The sequence below is a fragment of the Coptis chinensis genome, chromosome 7, assembly GCF_015680905.1.
Source record: "Coptis chinensis isolate HL-2020 chromosome 7, ASM1568090v1, whole genome shotgun sequence".
NCBI lineage: Eukaryota > Viridiplantae > Streptophyta > Magnoliopsida > Ranunculales > Ranunculaceae > Coptis > Coptis chinensis.
This window is the reverse complement of record NC_141462.1, coordinates 74,957,112-74,976,045: the sequence shown is the minus strand read 5'-3', so window position 1 is coordinate 74,976,045 and position 18,934 is coordinate 74,957,112.

Below are 18,934 nucleotides of genomic sequence, written 5' to 3'. Positions count from 1 at the left end.
AACTCGAGAAATTGACTGTACATTTTTTTTCCATACTATGCATGTCATTGTCGAAATCAAGTAAGGTCAAGGAAGGCTTTCAAAATAGTTGTTGATTTAACGGACAAGTCGACATGTCGTACATTTTGGTAATTGTAAACCAGAGATCCGATCTAGAGAATCTAAAAAAGAATCTGTATCTTGCATGGTTAAATACGTGAATGTACTGCAGTCTGCAGTAATAAATGTATTTTTCATTTTTTCAATCCTTCAACTCCATTTTTCTTTTCATTTATATAATCTTTTTAAGTTGCCGGATTTATTAAATTTCATTAAACTTTCAGACTTTCGAACAAAATCGTGGTTAAGCCTTTAAGCTTGTTGGATTTTGTAAAGGAAGCTAAAAAAGAATGCTAACTACTAGCAAAAGAAGTTCCAAACGTGATAATATCATCACAAGACAAGACGAATTTTCTTTACATACACAACATCAAGAGTAATCAATATGCTACAAGTTTATCCGGATAAGTTTTTAATGATTTGAATGATACAATCATTTTTGTTTTACAATTAGTCGGTACATGTGATATGATTATGGCTGAAACACCTCATCAGAGTGACGACTAATGAAACAAAACCAAAATTTAGAGGCACAAAAATAAATATTAATAATTAGAGTATTAATGAATCCACTGCACGACATGAAAAGTATCAGTATGGCTAATGAAACCACCTCATACTCCAAATCCTTCGTCAAAGAGTTTCACATAAAATGTTTAAGAGATGGAATTTCTTGATATATCAAATAATTACTAACTTGATTTGAAGAGGAATTTTGTTTGACTCTTCAATTGCGTGAATCTCAGACGTCAAAAACCTTAAAAAAAAAACTTCAAAATAGACACATATGTGCCTCGAGAGGTTCCTTATAATCAATTATCTCGAAATACCGAAACCGATCTTATTGCAACGCGTGTTAGAGTTTTCACATCATTGTCGAATGTCGATGACCATCCAACTGTCTCACATTTTTAAGTTCTATAATTTCTATTCACTCTTGCTTATTTTGATTGCGTATTGAATTCCCCAATCTATAGTATAATCTAATAGTTTAATATAAGATTAGCAGTTCGTGTTGAATTCTTGTACTCAATGACGTTTTCGATAGAATTGTAATTGATCAGGTTGTTAATGTCGACTGTGTTCTGTGAATTATTTAGAAACAGAAGGAAGACCTCACTCCTTTCATTCCATTTGCCAATATATAGTATTATATAAAAGGTTCCGTGAAATCAACTATATCTTAGGTTTTGAGAGATCACCCACCTGGCTACCCACAATAAATATCTATCTTCATACCTTATTGCATATATATATATATACTAGTATTGCATATATATGTATATATTCCTGACCCGTATTTTTTTTTTTTTTTTTTTTTATGCTAGTATGCTAAATTGCCAACTAGAAACCAACTCTCCACCTTCAACAAGGGACCATGCATATATAACAACTGCACGCACCCAATTATATATTTATATGTATATATTAAAACAAAACGTGACCCGTATTTTATCCGAGTAGAAGAAATCAAATAGAACCACAAGGCATGGTGTTCATATATTTATAAATTATATTATTATAATTTTATCTAGGATAAACAAATGAAAATGTCTGTTGTAAATACCTTCCGTTCTACATTTACAAGACACGGTCCATACACTGTGAAAGAAGTCCATTTCGTACTATTTTTTATCGAGTTTTTGTTATATAAAAAAGCGTGCACCCGAACTCGAATATCCCCAACATCAGTTACAACAATTTATAGAAGCAAATCAGCTAGTTGTAATTTTAATTGAAAAATTGTTCGTAAATTATTTCCAACACAACAATCTTAATTTAAAAAGACATTTACCGTGAAGATCGTGATGGTAATGGATTTTTAATCTCCAAGATAGCACACAAGGTGGATCTACACTTCATAACGGATGGATGTGAATAAAAAGCAAATATGGAAGGACTTTGACTTGATGATCAAACATCTAATTTATAAGTAGAGAGATGAACCACGTAAGACAATTTGATTCAAGTTGACCCCAAGAAACTTGATATGTCCAAAAGACAACTTTACGGCCCAATTAAATATGGAAGGTCACCAAACATCTATAAGAAGAGAGATGCTACGTAGGTCATTTCCTATCACACAAAACATCAGTCATTCGTTATCGTTAAGAAACTAACAAACATCTATATCAAAATTATCACGGGTTCGTTCTCTTGAAAAACACGATACCATTTTCTCAAGCAAGCCCACGGCCGGGTTACAACAAGCCACCATGGAAGCATAGCTACAAGCATTAGCAGATCAGATGAGAACGCTACAAGAGTCATTCATAACACTTCAACAGGAAAACCAGACAATGCGTGAGCACACCACCTCCAACACCAACAACGGTGCTTCAGACGCAGTGGAGAACAACGCTGTCACATCCCTCACCAACACCACCAATCAAAAGCTAGAAGACTTCGCACAAAGGTTGGAGAAGTCGAATGACAAGGCTAGCGCACTCCAGATCGCTCAAAAGATACTCCATACGTACAAGGCATCACCATTCACTCATCAAATCTGGAAAAAAGCGGATCACCCTCGAGTTCGGTCCAACCAAAGTTCCCAATCACGGACTCGTGGTCCGGTCCAGACGACGTGATCTAGCTCGTTTTAGCCAAACTTTCACACTCTACAGCGCTCCGGAGTACGACTACCTGAAGTGCAAGCTCTTCCTAGCCAGCTTTAAGGACGGAGCTTTAGAATGGTTCTACACACTAACTCTTGATTCAATTAGCAACTTCAACAAGCTAGCTGAGACGTTCGCAGTAGAGTTCGTCCACAACAGAAAGAAGCAAGCCGACCTGGACTCTTGGTTTCATCTCAAGCAAGCTCATGGAGAAACGATCCGCGTCTTCCTAGAACATTTCAAGAAGGAACTCGTCTCAATGGAGCCAGGCCTAAAGGACAGTTTTGCAACTTCAGCATTCACCAATGCTCTCTTAGAAGACTCCAACCTCACAGGATCTCTGATGCGCAACAAACCAGAACGCTTAGATGACCTGTACCATAGAATTGACAAATACATCAAGTACGAGGAGTGGCTTGCCCATCGCAAAGGAAAAGAAGTCCTCGCAGTAAGCGACAAGCGAGGACCAAAAGAAAACAACCACGTCCTATTCAGGCAACAATAGCAACAACAACAACACCAACAATTACAACAAGGGCGCCAGCTCCAACAAGCCCTCTTACACAAAAAGGGAATTCTCCAACTTCTCCAAGACACCCAGCCAAATCCTGAAAAAGATATATACAGCACCATACTTCAAGCCCAACATCAACAAAGTTATCGCCATACTTGAACGTCCATACTGTCATTTTCACAAGCTCAATCATCATGACACCAATGAATGTTGAAGCCTCAAGCACTACCTCCAAGACTTAGTGGAGGAAGACAAATTGAAGGAGTTCCTGCCAGACAGCGACCTCAGGCATAAGCTAGATGCCAAGCGACACAGAAGCAGGAGCCGCAGCCATGAACGAGCTGCCAACAATAGAAGCAGAAGCCGAACGGCTCAACGATTTAAATCACCAGGTCGGTCGAGGCATAGCAGGAGACAGCATTCCTCCGACCATGATGAGGAAAAGGTAATCAACATGATTACAGACACCTCCAACGAGAAAACTTCAGGTCGGGAAAAGCGCCGAAGAGTTGGAGCGTTTCAAGAAATCTATTACCTCTCCCACAAAGCTGAGGTGATCAATCCCACCAACCCTCAAACAACAACAACAACAATTTCATTCACTGAAGAGGATCTCGATAAGGTGCGCTTACCTCATAATGATGCTCTGGTAGTGCACGTCAAAATCAACGGGTGGACAATCAAAAGAGTTCTCATTGATCCAGACAGCTCGTGCGACATACTTTTCTATCAAACTTACAAGGACATGCACCTGCCAGACTCGGTGATGATATAGTCAAATGCACCACTCTATGGGTTTAATGGAGACTGCACTGATGCCATTGGAGACGTCATCCTACCAGTCTCTATTGGGGAAAGAGAGGACATGGTGAAAACTTCAACACGTTTAAGTGTAATCAATGTCAAGTCATCCTACACTGCCATCCTAGGACGTAGATGGATTCACAAGATCCAAGCAATTCCATCAATATTGCACCAAGTCCTGCGGTTCCCCGGACCCCGAGGCATCATGGAGCTCAGAAGCAACCAACTAGAAGCTCACCGATGCAATTACGTTAGCACAACGACCTTACCCAAGTCTCAGGTTGTCGAAGACAAGGACATCCCAAAGAAGCAAGATCCTCAAGCATCCAGCCCTCCAGCAATTGTAGCAGACAAGCTCAAAGGAAAACAAGCTCAAATAGAACCAGGAGAAAAAGTTAATTTGGGCACAGATGATGACCCAAAGTTTGTTTATGTAGGGGCTAATTTAGACCCCAAGCTCAAGGAGCAACTTGTCAAATTCCTATCTCTCAATAAAGATGTTTTTGTTTGGTCGTATATCGATATGCCAGGAATCGACCCTCAAGTCGTATGCCACAAGTTAAATGTAGAAAACTAGTACTCAAATTTCAAAAGACCATCAACGAAGAGATAGAAAAGCTAAAAAATGTGGGATTCATTAGAGAGGTTGAGTATCCAACCTGGCTAGCCAACATTGTAGCTGTTCCAAAGAAGAATGGTCAGGTGCGACTTTGCATATACTTTACTAACGTCAATAAGCACTGCCTAAAGGACAACTTTCCCTTACCAAGAATCGACATACTGGTAGATCAAACCTGCGGTCACGAGCTTTTATAATTTATGGACGCATACAACGGATATAATCAGATACCGCTTGCAGAGGAAGATCAGGAAAAGACATCCTTCATAACCGAGCAAGGAACGTTCTGTTACAACGTCCTACCATTCGGCTTGAAGAACGCCGGTGCGACCTACCAAAGACTGGTCACCAAAATATTCAAAGACTTGCTAGGCAACACCATGGAAGTCTACATAGACGACATGGTGGTTAAAAGCGAGAAGGCGGGCGATCACATTTCTCACCTGCAAGAAACCTTTGAAAGGTTACGCCAAAACAAGATGAAGCTCAACCCAGCCAAGTGTGTATTCGGAGTAACCTTAGGGAAGTTCTTAGGTTACCTCGTTTCACAAAGACGCATTGAAGCAAACCCAGAACAGATATGAGCTCTCCTTGACATGCCAGAGCAAACTACAAAGCAACAAATCCACAAGTTATCTGGAATGGTTTCAGCCCTCAACATATTCATCTCACGGGCATATGATAAGTGCAGACTATTCCTACAAATACTAAAAAAAGGCGCAACATTCACATGGACAAATGAATGCCAAAAAGCTTTCAACGACTTGAAAGCTTATTTATCAACTCCACCCGTCCCGTCCAAATTAGAAGAAGGTGAAAAGCTAGAATTTTGGCTTGCAACTACCGACTTTGCAATCAGCTCAGTCCTCTTTCGCGAAAATAAGGGAATCGAAAAGCTTGTCTACTTCACGAGCAAGACATTGGCCAATGCAGATAAACATTACTCGGCAATGGAGAAAACAATGTTGTCTCTGTTATACTCAGCTCAGAAATTATGTCCTTACTTTCAGGCCCACAACATTAAGGTAATAAGTGATGTACCCATCAAGCAAGTTTTGAGTTCCAACAACAAAACGGCTCGAATGGCCAAATGGGCTAAAGAGCTTAGAGAACACCACATCGAGTTCGTTCCCAGAACATCTCGCAAAATAGGTCGTTGCTGACTTCCTTGCGGATTTTCCCGCCGAAGACGTCAACTGGGAACCTGAGCCCATCACTTCACTCCATCAACCAGAAACCCCAGACACATGACACCTCTACGTAGATGGAACATGCAACAACAATGGTAGTGGACTGGGGGCTGTGTTAACTTCACCAGAAGGCACCCAGCTACAAAAATCAATCAAGATCGATTTTGTAACGTCCAACAACGAAGCGTAGTACGAAGCATTGATCACAGGCCTCCGCATGACACAACAACTACAAGTCCCAAAGCTTAAAGCTTACAGCGACTCACAGCTAATAGTCAAACAGATCAACAAGGAATATGTCACAAATGGAGCAAACCTTGCAAAATATGCTCAGGTCGTCAGTAACTTCATCAGATCGTTCAAAACGTTCTCATTAGAGCATATTCTATATTCCCAAGGAAGATAACAGACATGCAGACAGTCTAGTTTTTTTAGCCTCAAAGATACAAAAGGTTTGCCCTAGCACAATCTACATTGACATTTTAGAGAGGCCCGCCTACCAACAAGAAAGTGTCAACAGCCTCACAGATTTCCAGCCCTCATCCGAGGAAGAGATCATTCAATCTTGGATAGGCCCATTTGTCAAGTTCATCTTACATGGCGAGCTCCCATCAGAGATAAAAAATGCTCGTGCCATACAATTCCGAGCTCCCATATACACCGTAAATCAACGGACGCTTGTTCTGTAAATCAACAGGCAGACCCCACCTCAGGTGTATCACTCCACGCTAAGGCCAACTCATCTTCGACAAGATTCACAAGGGCGAATGTGGCAACCATGCAGGAGCAAGATCCATGGCACATAAAGCAATAACCCAAGGGTACTACTGGCCAGGCATGCATATCGAAGCAAAAATATACGTTCTCAAATGCCACCAATGTCAAACATTTGGTCACAACCACCTAAGCCCAGCACGAGAGTTGGTCAATATAGCCAACCCTTGGCCTTTCCACATGAGGGGGCTAGACATCATGGGACCATTCATCCCACAAAAGAAAACAGGACTCAAATACGTGTTAGCAACCACAAATTACTTCACCAAATAGGTAGAAGCAATCCCTCTAGTTCAAGTCAAAGAAATCCACATCATCAATTTTATATGGACCAATATCATCACAAGATTTGGTCTCCCCCACACCCTTGTCATGGACAACAGAACTCAATTTGCTGGCTCGCAAGTTAAGACATTTCTATAAAAATGGCGTGTCATTCAAGCATTTTCTACACTTAGATATGCACAAAGCAATGGCTAAGCAGAAGCTACCAACAAAGCAATCAAAGAGAATCTCCAAAAGAAGTTGGAAAGCAAGAAAAGCCAATGGCTGAAACAGCTCGAGAATATTCTATGGGCATACAGAACAACAGCCAGAGCCAGTACCAATGAATCCCCTTTCACACTTTGCTTCGGAACAGAAGCAATCATACCATCAGAACTCACAATCACAACCACACGTTCTGACATCATCGAATCATGAGAAAATGACAGCATCTTGGCAAAAGAGGTCGATCTTCTAGAAGAACGGAGGGAAGCAGCTGCAATATTCCTAGCTCGGTACCACCAAACAATCCAACGATCTTACAACAAGAAGGTCATTCCAAGATCTTTTCAAGCTGGTGACCTAGTTCTCAAAAAGACACTCGCTCCTGCCAAGCTCGACCCAACATAGGAAGGCCCCTACATTGTTGACAAAGTCGTTGGAAATGGCACATACTGGATCAAAACTCAGCTCGGTGATATGCTTCCCCTACCTTGGAATACAACTCTCCTAAATCAATTTTACCAATAAGTTTTTTTTCTTCCAGATATATCAGTCGTTATGAATAAATTTTCATTAACGTTTCAAGTATAGATGTCATCATTTGCTTTACATGAGTACCAGACATCTTGCACTACACAAAATGACCTCGAACATCACAATGTTAGGTCGTACATCAAAGACGGAGTCAAGAACAACTCAACTACAACAACCACATAGTGGTTAGTTATCAATCAATTCAACCCAAGGTCCCCTAAAAGGACCTTAAATCAACTTAACACTAACGCTAGGGTTAAGTATGATTCAACTATAATTGCCACTCAAAGGCCAATTATCAGACAAATACAATCCAGGGGTCCTCCAAAAGGACCCTAAGCTAGCTTACAACCTCGATATGGTTTAAGTTAGACTCAACTATAATGGCCATTCAAAGGCTAATTATATCAATAAGAAGTTCCCCCAAGAAGGAACAACTCAGCACATACACCTAAGGGCATGAGAAAACCTAGGTATCAACTACGCAAACATATCAGGTCACACACGAACGCTCTACGACCTGTTACAACCAGACGACCTACCAAAGTCTAATAGTTCATCAATTCTGAACACAGGTCATCATACAATAAATCAAAAATAGCAAAAACAATCATATGCAGGCAAACATCAAGCACAATCTCAGCAAGTAAGTAATTTAAATATTACTACTTAAATACAAATTTGGATAGATACTAGAGGCCCCCAGATTATTTTGGGAAACCGACCTCATTATCCCCATCATCAAAAATATAGTTTATTAGTAGCAAACAAACAAACAGATTTAAATATTGTTCAAAGAGCCTGCTGACCTTGCCTCTTTTTTGTGTATGTAGATGGTGTATGGTCGTTGAACAAAATAAGCGTATAAAAATCTAATTATCCCTCAATAAGTAAAGGATGAGTAGGGTATCGTTCCACTTTTAAGTGTATGTTATGTGAAGGGACGAATTTGGAGAGGGGTTTAAGGGATTAAAAACTATGACTATAGAGATTTTTTAGATTCTAATACTAAACTAAACTAAATTAACTAAACTATTGAGAATTTATAAGAGAGGGAATTCAAGATATTAGAATCCACCAATACTTTTAATCTATGACTTTCTGCTTCATAGTTGTTCTTACAAGTAGACTACAATTAGGCAATCGAGCGAGTGCCGATGCTCTCTTGGATAAAACATCGTTAACAATTAACTCTACTTAAGGTTATTTCTATGTTTATGCTATTAATATCTTTTTTTTCCTTTTATGTAAGCAACTCAAGGGCAGCCATTCAATGTATTACCAAGAGTAACATCAAGGAGTACTTCCTAATAGGGCACTAGCATGATGATAACCATTCAATAAATCACCACTTAAGACAAACACAAAGAATACTTCCCTAGGCACCTAACCACTCCCCTCGAGCTACCCTTTCTAAGGCAAAACACAAAGAATACTTCCCTAACTCTAAAAATTATACTACTAGAAGAAAAGTAAAGAACACTAGCATGATATTAATATTGCAAAACATAAATCCTATTCTATACTTCCATCAAAAGGTGTGGGCAATGGAACTAATAACTAAAAACATAAAGAACTAACCCGATTGAAGAACACCATGAACCGTAAGAATCATTAAACCTTTAAGATTCGGCTTCATCTCCTCCCTTGAAGGAGAAGATTAGCCTTCCATAAAAGAAGAAAGAACACTAAAATGAAATAAGAACAAGAATTGAAAAGAAGAAGAGTCGAAAGAACATAAGACTAGAAAGACTAATTTATTAAGACTAATTAAACTAAGTTAAAACCGATATTTTATTATTAATCTCTCTTTGCCTCAAAAGTTACGAGACAAGAATATAAGTGAATTGGCCAATTACATGAGGCACTTAGGTCATCTATTTATAGAGGTTACAATGAGCTCTAGAAGCATTTCCAAAAACCGTCATTTGTTTCCTAATACAAATACATAAAACACTTCTTTCGAGTCTAACTTCATAATTGGTCTCCAAAACAGTTTTGGGAGAATGAATTGGCTAAATCCTATGATTTACTTCCATCCGATTCATGTGTCTCGACGAACCAGAAGAACTATTCATGCGCCTCGTGACGAAGCAATGCGTCTGGACACTCGATCCATCGCCCCGAATTGGCCAATTACATGAGGACTTAGTCCTCCATTTATAGGGTTAATTTCACAAGCGTGAGTCATTTCATTCCAAATACAAATAGACTTCTGTCGTTAGCCTTTTTTTTTCTTAGACTAATTTAACGAAAGAATAGTTAAACCTTAATTTCTATCCTTCTATCCTCTTTTGCGGGCTTTGGTCAAAGCAACAAATCTTTTGGCCTTGGGATTCCAAATAGGCTTTAAAATAGGTCCAAGTCACATCTTTAATAGCTTCAATTCCTTGGCCTTCTCCATGATTGTCCACGGGCTTCCCATGTGATCCTTAATGCTCCATATTGCTCCATTTTACCCCTTTTTCTCTAATATTCTACAAAACTCTCTTTTTCACCTGTAGAATCTTAAAACATAACTTACAAACACTATTAGTCCACTAAGACGGCTAAACAAGATGCATAATCGAAGGTTAAATAACACTTTTTGAGCACTTATCACCTGCAAACAAATAAACTCACCAGAGAAGATCAATACTACACAACATGGGAAACTTGCTCTACATTCAAAGGATCTAGCTCGCAGCCTATAGGAACCGTTATGGTTTCGCCGAATGATTTACTACGAACAACAAAACACCCACGCACAGCGGAATAAGGGGTGTCATGGTTTGGTTAGAAATTTACCTTTAGATCAGCTTCTTGATATCTCTGAGAATCCAAGCTTTATAAAATCAACAACCTCTTGATCTTCTATTGTATTCCTATGCACAGAGTGGACGTTGTGTGGGCAACGATCTTCCAACCTCTTCTTTCTCTCTTGGTCTCTCTTTCTCTCACAGCCTTAGAACCGAATTTGGATATGTTTTTGCTTGAGTGAAACCTTGAGAGCTAAGTTTAAAAAACGGCCAGAGAAAGAGGTTTCTTTTTATAGGCTACAACAGGGACCATGAGGAGAAATTAGGGTTGGGCCTCCTGACGGCTTGGGCTTCCCATGTTCGCCCAGAACACACGGCCCAAGTCTATCAACAAATGACTTATTCCACTAAAGGCCATCGTTACACTACCGCTCTAATCCCAAATTACGTGTCAGCATTTATGAGCTCCATATTATATGCTCGTTGATCTCCCTGTGTTTAAGATATCGAATGCCCGTTGATTAAGTCAAGTTACTGACAACTACATTAATAAACTTCTTATGTTCTTGAGTAGTACCACTCAACCTCATTGTCATGTCGGATCAAATCCATCTGCAAGGTTTACATGACAATCCTTATGAGCTCCTCAAGGGGACATCATCAGCCCGACTTCTTGCGGGACACGGATTCTTTCTATAATCAACATCACACCTTACATACAATGTCATTACCCAATCCATCGAGTTTGTTGATTCACAAATGAATCTCATTCATTGATGATTTAAAGCAATGTACAATGCACGTAAGTGTCCATTATTATATCCGGATTAAGAGGACAAACATTCATAATAACAGAGGTGTTTGTTATCTTATATAGTCAATATAAAGAGAAACAACCTCACTTGGTCCTGTTCAATACACACAAAGTGTACTAGTGTATTCCTATAGTCAAGATAGACTAATACCAGATTATACTACAACCGTACCAATGGTTTGTCCAAATCCATCTAGGTTGTGAACGATTACTTATACTTTACAAGGTACTGATGATATGATCTTCTATATGTCACCTCACACCAAATCATCTACAACATAAAGTATTAGACACATGCATATAACTAATAACATATATAATATGCATAACATTTGCCCATATGATTCTCATTCAAAATATAAAGAATTAGAGTTATTATAAAAGTAATGCTTTTAGTATATAACCCTATCAATGCCCTCTATAGCAGTAGAGCTGCTAGCCTGATCATCAACCACTTTCAACACATCTACGACAACTTCATCAGGAGAGGCAACTGGAGCAGCACCTAGGTCAGAGGGCAGATCAAATCGTCTACTAGCATCTGTAGTGGTACTTTCACTAGTTACCACTGCAGCCCCACTTTCGACAGATCTCTTCAGGGCGTTGTACTTACGATCCAGCTCCATATAATCATCCATCAGAACGTACTAACACCAATCTCTACCAAATCAACCAGGTCGTTATACTCAGCAGCCTGAGCTTTTTCAGTAAGAACCAATGCCTTTTTGCACTCACTAGCCCAGTGCTGAGTCTCTAGCTTTGAAGCATCAAGAGCAGGTTGCAACAAGGCCACATTCCCAGCCAGATCGTGCACCTGAGCCCTCAGCCCAACAACCTCAACCCTCTCCACCTGTTGTACAACCACCATCTTGTCATAGGCCTCCTTGGTGGCATCCAACTCCTTTTTGTATAGGTCGGAGATGGTTGCCATATCCCTTAACTTCCTGTACATGGCCAGAACCTAACAAACAACAAAATAAGTTAGATCAGCGATACTTACAAAGCATAAAGAAAACAAGCTCAGATCATCAGAGCACTCACAAAGCACGGCCCGATCCATCCATCTTTTCAGTGCAAAACCCACCCAAACCTTTCCCAGAATCCAACTTACGCCTATCTCCATCAAGAACAATGCTCTCCAGCAACCCTCCAGCCACCAATGAGGACTTAAAACTACAGTTCCCATTCTTCACAAACTTCCTCAGCCCACTCGTAGGGTCTTCATACATGACAAGCCTACTCAGAACGTCATCTCCACTCTTGTCACCTGGGGCCGCACTCCCCGACCCCTGACATTTTTGGGCAGCTAACCCAGACTCTCCAACTTTCTTCTTACCACGGGCCTCAGCCACCCCAGCATCAACAGCCAAATCACTCAAGTTCATCTTCTTCAAAGGTACCCGACCTGAAGAAGTACGATCTTCACAAACACCAGGTTGTTCTTCAGACTCAGTACGGGACCTCTTTGCCCCCTCCGTCTTAACCACTTTGGAGCGCCTCTTCAGATTAGGCCTCCGGAATAAAGTGGGAGCATCACCACTTCCACCAGCACTACCACCAGCACTTCCACCAACACTTCCACCAGCATTTCCACCAGCACTTCCATAACTCACCTTAGAACGTTTGGATGCAGAACGTTCACCATCACCCACCTCAGAGCGTTTGGATGCAAAACGGCTTTCAGCAGCTCCTCCAGCCTGTCCTCATTGAAGCAGAACGGCTATCAGCAGCCCCTCCAGCCATTCTCACTCCAGAAACAGGTGCTTTCTTTTGGCTCTCCTTCTCCATTGTAGAATTCGAGCTAGAATTAGAGATATCAACAACAACCTTGTGAGCCCTCTTCTTTTGCTCCAGTTTCTTACGGTTGATTTTCTCTTTTCCATGCCTCTTAAAATAATGCGCAACCTCCCCTAACAAAGCTCGTTTTTCCTCTAAGCTCAAACAAGCAAACCTTTCTATAACACCGGCCTTAGTATGATCAAGAATATGAACCTCTGCACAAACAAAACAAATAAGTCATAACGTCCAAAATATAATATAACATACACACAGTACGACCTAGAACAAATGACCTACCCTCCAACTGTACAACACGGGTGTTCAACTCCCAAGGAGAAGGACAATATCTACCCACAATCAACAACGGCCTACGCCCCCAGTTCTCGATCATTACTCACTCCCACAATAACAGGAGACTTGCCCTTCCTCGACTGAAAACTGAAGTTCAGAGCAGCCGACCTCTTCACAGTGAAATGCTCCAACACATCTGATAAGCAGATGTTATAACCCTCTCATTCAACAAATCCAACACATGAAAAATCCTCCAACTGTTCCCTATGAACTGACAAGGGGTTTTTCCTAAAAATTCAACACCTCCACAGTAAGATAGGAAAAAGGCAACCTCATCCCAGCCTTCAACTGCCCATAACAAACCACTACCCTTCCACCCCAAGGAACGTAGTCACTACTATACAAGTTCCTCTCCCCACTCAAGTCGTACATGGCCAGGTTGGCCTCCACCCAACCAAACTCATAACAATCCTCCGACCTAGGCCTCCTCGCATCATCAGCCATCGTCTCCAACGATGAAGACGATGAAGCCTCATCACCACTACAAACCCTAGCTTCAACTTCTTCAGCACTTACTGTTTTCTCTCTCCACTCATCTATCTCAACTTCACCACTTAAACTATCAATGGTCATAGACATTATGAAAGCAAAAAGAAATAAAGATCAAGTTTTTTTCAAAGAACGCACCTGGAAAACGAAAGAGCAAAGAAAGGTTGTTGAGTATTTTTTCTCTCTAACTCCTTATCATAGAATCGACGTAGTATTCCCATAGTTGTTTAAATAGTCGACTAGTTGCATCTTGTGGGTAGTTGCATCGTAGTCTAGTTATCATTTCGTAAATCTCTCATTAGACTTAGAGTAGAGTAATTAGACTAGAAAACACAAAGATGGAAGGACTAGGAGTGGAACGAACTTCCTACTCCACTATATCTGTTCAATAGATCGAGAGTAGAACAATCTTTGATAAATTTAGACACGTAATTAAGTTTTAGTTTACTTACGTTTTGAGTTTTATCGTTTATTTCGTAGGTAAATTTTATCTTTTTACATTTATCAAATGGCGCCACTGCCATCTTAGTTACCTTTAGCATTGTTTTCTTACTATAATTAGTCATTTTTAAGTCCCATTAAACCCACCCACCCTTGTTCGATTCTAACTGTGGTTGTCTTTTTTTCAGCATTAAACTTCCTCGAAAAAAATTGCACCGAGCTTTAGATCATGCACTAAGTTCTTGAAGCCGAAGCGACCGCCAAACCGAAAGCGACAATGGGCCAAACATCGAAGTTTACAGCGAGCGCACACTGCCTTCAAAGTGCGCAGCGCTACTCGAAATGAATTTTGCCGGATTTCTACAGGTTTGATTCGAACCCGATTTTTCAAGTTTTTCAGTGTTCTAACTTGTTATATACACCGAACACGCCGTAAACAAGACAATCTTTTATTCATAAAGCGAAGCAAAGACGCAATCAAATATTCCTTTCTTCCACACCTCGCATCTCCTGCTAGAGGTTTATACTAGTATATCAGGATTGTTTGAAGTGTTGACGTGTTTAGCTAAGTTTGGTCTTAGCCTTGTATGAGATTAAGGTCTGGTCGAACAAAAACACCGAACGTAATTACACGACAACGTCAACAAACAAGTCTATCTAGTATACTACCCACTACACCTCTAGCTACTATTTCACACACACCACCTGATATAATGCCTGAAGAAGGAGAGACTCCTCTCTCTGACTTCTACAAAGCCTTGAGCGATAGCCCCAAATCTTGCATCGTTCTAGCAGACCCAGTGGGGGATTTCTAAATCTCCCCAAATATTTTTAATTTGTTACCCGTTTTTCATGGTTTAGACCATGAAAAACCTTATCAGCACATGCGTAGGATTAAACAAGTCCTAACAACATTCCACCATCCTACGGTTGGTGCAGAACAAATTAAACTGAGGGTATTCCCTTTCACCTTAGCCGATAAAGGCGTCTTGGTTAAACGCCCAAGCCTAATTCTATGGACTTGTGGGCTAAACTTGTTCAAATTGTTTATGGAACCATTTTACCCACCCCCTAAAGACGGATGAGATGCTTTCCAATATTCATTTCTTTTCGACAAAATCCTCATGAATCATTTTGAGGCTTGGAATCGCTTTCACCGATCTCCATATAGAGTGTCCACATCATAAACTAGCTTAAAGACACGTTAGTTCGTGCCTTTTCAAAGGACTTCTACACCACCATAAAGAAGTCCTTGACATAATGAATGGGGGTAGTTTCTTAAGTAAAGGAGCCTCGGAGGCTTATAAATTTTAGAGGATCAAACTAAGCTTAAATAACAACCGGGGTAGTGATGATATCCACCGCTCGCTAGTTCTTCTAATACGCTGATTAAGGCGCGGTATGTTTGAAATTAAACACCATCCCGAGCTTAAAACTCTAATCGAATCACTTACTAAAAAGGTAGAGGCCATTTATGTTCAACAAAAGCCTATCCCCGTCATGAATGTAAATTCAAATCCATGTAGTTTTCGTTGAGTCCCGAGCATCCCCGACTCCCATCTGTCCTATAGCCTATGAACAGGCTTGTTCCATTAATAGTGAACCTAACGCCCTTGGAGACAAAATCCCAACTTCGGTTGGAGAAATAACCAACACGCCACACCTCCGTGGTACAATAATCAATATGTTAGGCCAACACACAGTTATAACCAAGCTCCACCACGACAAGGATAGGGTCAGGGTAATTATAATAATTATAACAACCAAGTGCTACCTCGACAAGGTCAAGGTAGTTATAATAATTATAATGCTAATAGAGGTATTGTTCCGGTAAATAATAACTATCAAAATCCGCCCATAAATAATTCACGCTAGATAGTTCCAAATCCACCACCCCGTGACTACTACACCCACACAATCGGATCATCTTGACACCTTCATACAAGTGAGCCAAAAACTTTTCCAAACCATGGCTCAATCTAACCAACAACTTCTACAATTAGTTAATAATTTAAGCCAACAAATGGCCCAAGATAAAGCCCAACCCAAAGGTGTGTTTTCGTGTCACACAATACCTAATCCTAAAACAACAAACACGGCCTTTGAGGTAACCGATAATACTAGTAATGAATATGAAAATGTAGGTGAGCTAAATGCCATCACCACTCTCCATTCTGGCAGAGTGGTTGATAACAAAGTAACTATGCCTATAGTTACCCCACCAGTAGCCCCTACACCTGCTATTTTACTAGATAACGAAATAGAAACTCAAGAGCCTACCCATTGTAGAGGTACCGATTACAACACAACCTAAGAAATAGAAAGCCAAGGTTAAACATCCAGGTGATACATATGCTAAATATAGAGAGAAACCACCGTTTCCACAAAAATTAGCCATGTTAACTAAGGATACAAATTATGAGGAGATTAAGGACGTTTTCAAGAATCTAACTATAAACCTTCCCTTCCTCGAAGCTATTAAAAAGCTACCACACCATGTTAAGTTTCTTAAGAAGTTGTGTACTACTAGGCGTAAGACCAATATACCAAAAGACGCCTTTTTAACAGAACAATTTCCAACTCTATCTGAACATAATGGAATTGTTAAGTACAAGGACTCGGGTCGCCCCATTGATAATGCACCTTAGGAGATTCCTATCTGACGACGGTTATTATTAGACACGGGGGCTAGTGTTAACTTACTCCCCGCTTTTATTTGTATAGACAAATAGGTCTAGACGAGATGCAACCTACTAAAATGACGCGTTGCAATTAGTCGATCGGTCTATTAAGTATCCTAAGGGTGTGGTCGAAAATGTCTTGCGGTAAAAGTTCAGATTTCTACTATCCGGCTGATTTTGTCATCCTCGATATGTAAGTCGCTAACGACTTTGTCCCGATCATCTTAGGGCGCCCTTTCCCCGGCAACCGCCAATGCACTCATTAATTGCCGCGATGGTTCGATGTCCATGTCTTTTGGCCATCTTGTCATTTGAAGTAAATATTTTAAAACAAAGACACATTTACCCGATTAGATACATGGATGGAGAGGTTAGCATGATCGAGAGCATCGCCGAGATTATTTCAACAACACGTTCCCCGATAATCATATGCCCAAATTTCTTTCCTTTGGAAGTTCGGACTCAACATTTTCATCCTTACACTAGTCGATACACATATTATGGATGAGGATGAGATAGATGACTTTCTCAAAGATATAGAGGACTACCATAGTAATGTGGATATGACCAATCTTGATGAGGAATTCGATGAGTTTCTTAGAGCAGGTGATGATTCACCCTATCAAGAACTACTTTGCACAACATCCACCTCGACTCCTTCCACCTTTTCAAAGGAATCTCGAAGTTTGCACTCGATCCTTTTGTTTCTCCCAGGCTTCATAATTTTTAAATCCACCTAGTAAACAAATACTTCAGAAGGACAAACCATTTGACACCTTCATTTTCAGACTTGAGAAAGTCCCTACCTACACCATGAATAAGTTTTGTGCTAAACCCACATCCTCATTGTTTACATGCTTTCCTTCTACAACTTATCCATATCCACCATATCTTCTACAACCATTCACTTTTCCACACTTATTCACTAGGACACCCTCTCGTTCAAAGATGAAAAAGAAGGTGCATGCTAGGTTACGTTATAGGTCTATCCGACTTCGCTTTCAGTTCACTAGATTGCGTCATATGAAATCTTGGTGCTTGATTGTGTTTGGATATGTTTTCTGTGATATTTATTTATGAAATGATCCACAACTATTTCGGTTGTTGATATATGATAAATTGCATGTTCATACATATGTTTAGATAAAGTCTCGAGTATCTGACTATAAATAACTCAATTTTTTGTGTTTGGTGCATTTCCTTTTATTTCCATATATTGGTGAGTGCACCATTAAGGTAACCGGGCCCTCCCTATGGAGTGTGTGGCTGTAAGTACCGGATCCTAAGTCCACGTTTAACATAATTCACGTTTTCCACTCTTGCATGTTTTCTCTCAGATTTTTTTAGGCATGTTTCTCTATGGGGTGAATTATGTCCTTATTGGTTATTGTTTTTCCTTATAAAATTGATAAAAAAAAAAAAAAAAAAAAACAACAACAACAACAACAAATTTTCTAAACTCTGTTGTAAAAAATCTGTTTGGGGGTGGGGTCTTCGTGTTTCTATCCTAGAATGTTTTAGGTCCCATTAGAGTTGCTTAGGCCATTTAATTGTATTCCGATTCGGGTTGACATTATCTATGAATTTAGAGTTCATTCGTTCGCATAACTTACGTCATGCACGCACTTCGAGGCATTTTCCACTATCTTATATGTCATCCACGGTCAGAATAGAGTGTTTTATGGATAATTGGATTGGAAATTCTCTCCTGATCATTTCCATATCTTATTCGCAAAAATCGGACCGGTGATAAAGCGGCAAATTTAGTTTGAAGTTGCGCTAAAAATCGACAAAAGTCGAAATATCGAAAATTGGGCTTGGGCCCAACTCTACAAGACAAGGACACGCACTAGCGACTGCGCCTTTGCTCCACACCAACAGTCATGACTTCATCTTCTCAAACCGCCATTAACAAACAAAAACAAAACAAATTCAAAACCTAAAACCAAAAATTAAAAAGGAACCTAATTAAACCCACGCCCACAGTTCAAATCAACTTCAAATCT